Below are 2825 nucleotides of genomic sequence, written 5' to 3'. Positions count from 1 at the left end.
AGTGTTATAGATTACCCCACCACCATTAAAAGTTAGTATTAAAATCGAATCCTATTTCTCAAAAACTTGTAAGAAGTGCACCAGTATTTACAGACCCCATTAAATTATGCATAAATAAAATCTGTACACTGAACACACTGTGCCTCAAAATACAGAGCCTCCACAGGGACTTGGGGGTGACAGGCGGCAGCAGACGCTTGTGTTCACCCTTTTCAAGTTTACTCAAAAATCAAGATCTGAAATAAATATGCAAATAAAGCTTCAGTACCTTACAGGAACCTGTCGTTTCAAAGAGTCACCCACTTAAAGAGTTAACTTTCAAAGTTAAAAAAAAGACAAAAGAAAAATGAAATCATCAGCAGGCATTGTTTCTACAAGTTTCCTACAAACCAGAGGCCCCTGTGAGCCCGGGTTTGCACCACCCAGCACCTGCTCACTGGCCACCCAGCACGCGGTACCTCTGCCTCCTCCTGGAGGGCACGATCACCGAAGAAGGTAGATACAGACTGATTTTTGAAAACAATATTTAGTGGACATAAAAACCAGCCATATCTTAACACTGAAGGAAATAAGTCATCGTTGATCTGAATCGCATCAATCGGATGTTTCAACAGCTAGGCGCATGGCTTCTTGTCAGCCCTGGGGAACTTATGAGAAGGTTCCACTTTCAGAAGAAGAAGGGATGGGGTTCCAAAATATGAACGCTCAACAAGTAAAACAAAAACCAGTACTTGTCACCTTGGGATCCTGTGTCCAAGGTCAGACACTGCAGTGCTGGGGAAGCCACAGCGATCCAGGAGGGCAGGTCAAGATCCTGCAAGCCTCGAGTGACAGAGGCCTTTGAATAGGTGGATAGGGGAGGTTGGAAGCTCCTCCCCCAGCAGGAGGGGCGTCCTGGTCTGTCCCAGTGGAGAAGGATTCCTCAGTCCTTTCCCTTCCCGCCCTCTGCTCACCCCCATTTTACTTCCTGTGCTTCTCCATTTTCTCCAGGGTCTTATTAGAATCTGCGGGACTCTGGTCTCCGGGGTTCATATAGGATTTGTCTATGACAATCAGGGCTTCTTTGATGTAGTTCTGTACCGCAGACACAGCGGCGCAGATGGCCTGGCTGCCAAACCCGTGGGTAATCAGGCTGAAATGAGACAAGCAGTTCTGTATGTTCGTTTCCAAGACCAGGGAGGGCCTGTTGTTGCCATTGGGCGTTCGGTCCTGATTGAGGAGGTCCGTGAATTCTTTACACACTTGCTGAGCTGCCAGCAGCGTATTCTTCCTCCTCGCCATCTCATTTCGCCCTCCCAGGTGAGGCCTGGTTAAATATTCAGCCACTGGCTTGCTAGGAAACTCCGCTTCACAGACGTACGCAAAGTCCCGGGCCAAGTGAACAGCTTCGCCTTCCACCAAGGATGTCAAGAGGGTCACATGAGCAGTTTTCCGTCTCCCAGCGGGAAGATTCAGCCCAATCTTGTCCAACTTCTCCCGCAAAGATCGGCCTCCATTTTTGGACTTGGCTCTTCTGAGAACTCCTCCCAGCAGTGAGGCATTTAAACATTCAGGCGGTGACAATCGCCTCTGCACTTCAGCCACCGTCACTTTGTATTTGGATGTGGAGCTGAGGAGGGACCGCCTTCCTGGAACCGAGCAGAAGACTTCACTGGGATTCATCAGGGCTCCCACCAGCTCCTTCTGACAGGGGAGACCTAGGGGGTTCTTAGTCATGGAAATGGGACCTTTGCGGATTACAGTCTGATCGGGCCCAAGCAAGTGTGGGTCGTCAACGTTCTGCACCTCTTCCATCTGGTGAGCCATGTCGTGGAGTTCTCCGCCAGCCCCGCGGCGTCCAAGGCATGTGCGTGGGGCAACAGCAGGTCCGAGCGGCGGTAGGCATCCCTGCGGGCGCCCACGGCACCTCCCTCCAGCCCGGAGAGGTGGGGGAGCAGGCTGGCCGGACGCCCGAGGTGCGAAGGCAGAGCTGCGCCCTCCTGGCTCTGGCGGCCGGGCCAGGCCTGTTGTTGGCTGCCGGCGGCCGCAGGCTGGTGGAGGGGGTTGATGGCCGCAGCGTAGGCTTCGCCCAGATGCGAGTAGGGATCTGCCGACTGAGAGTAAGCCAGCTGCTGGTAGGCGGTGGAAAGTAGGGTGGCGGCTGGTATTCGGCGACTCCAGTGTGGGACAGCGGCGGTGCGGAGCTGTAAAGATGCTGCCCTGCCCAGCCGAGGAGAGGTGGGGGATGCGCGGGTTCCCGTTGCTACTCGCATCGTGGCGATCCTGGGGGGATGAGTCCGCCAAGCCCAGCGGCGAAGGTCTGGACGCTTCGGTGGCCACGACGCTCAGAGGCGCCTGCTCAGGACCTCGGGTCCCAAGCCAGGTAAGCGCTGGGTAGAGGCAGCAGCCTGCCATCCCGGGGTGAGTCGGCCTGCGGCAAACGCCTAGTCGAGCGGGCTCGCTCTTCAACCCGCACATGTTGGAGTCGCTACTTATATTCTTGATAATTGCCATTCTGACTGGAGTGACTTGGAATCTCAGTGTAGTTTTAATTTGCATTTCTCTAATTGCTAGAGATGTTGAACATTTTTTTTTCACATATTTTTTTGACCATTTTTATCTCTTCTGTGAAGTGTTTGTTCAGTTCCTTTGCCCATTTATTGCTTGAGTTTGTTTTTTGGTGTTAGGTTTTTGAGTTTTTTGTGTATCCCGGAAATTAGTGCTATATTTGAGGTGGAAGTGTCAGATTCTCTCCCATTCTGTAGGCTCTCTCTTATGTTCTTGATTGTTTTTTTGTTCTGAGGAAGTTTTTCAGTTTGATCCATCCCATTTGTTGGTTCTTGATA

The 2825-nt window shown here is 52.0% G+C and overlaps 1 pseudogene; it reads right to left on the bottom strand.

Moving 5' to 3' along the window:
- Positions 1 to 583: 583 nt before the first annotated feature.
- Positions 584 to 2493, bottom strand: LOC144369726 (transcription factor AP-2 gamma pseudogene; annotated as a pseudogene).
- Positions 2494 to 2825: the final 332 nt, after the last annotated feature.

This window comes from Ictidomys tridecemlineatus, chromosome 13 (genome assembly GCF_052094955.1).
Source record: "Ictidomys tridecemlineatus isolate mIctTri1 chromosome 13, mIctTri1.hap1, whole genome shotgun sequence".
Lineage (NCBI taxonomy): Eukaryota > Metazoa > Chordata > Mammalia > Rodentia > Sciuridae > Ictidomys > Ictidomys tridecemlineatus.
Note: the sequence above shows the minus strand (reverse complement) of the source record. Positions and strands in the feature narration are given on the sequence as shown.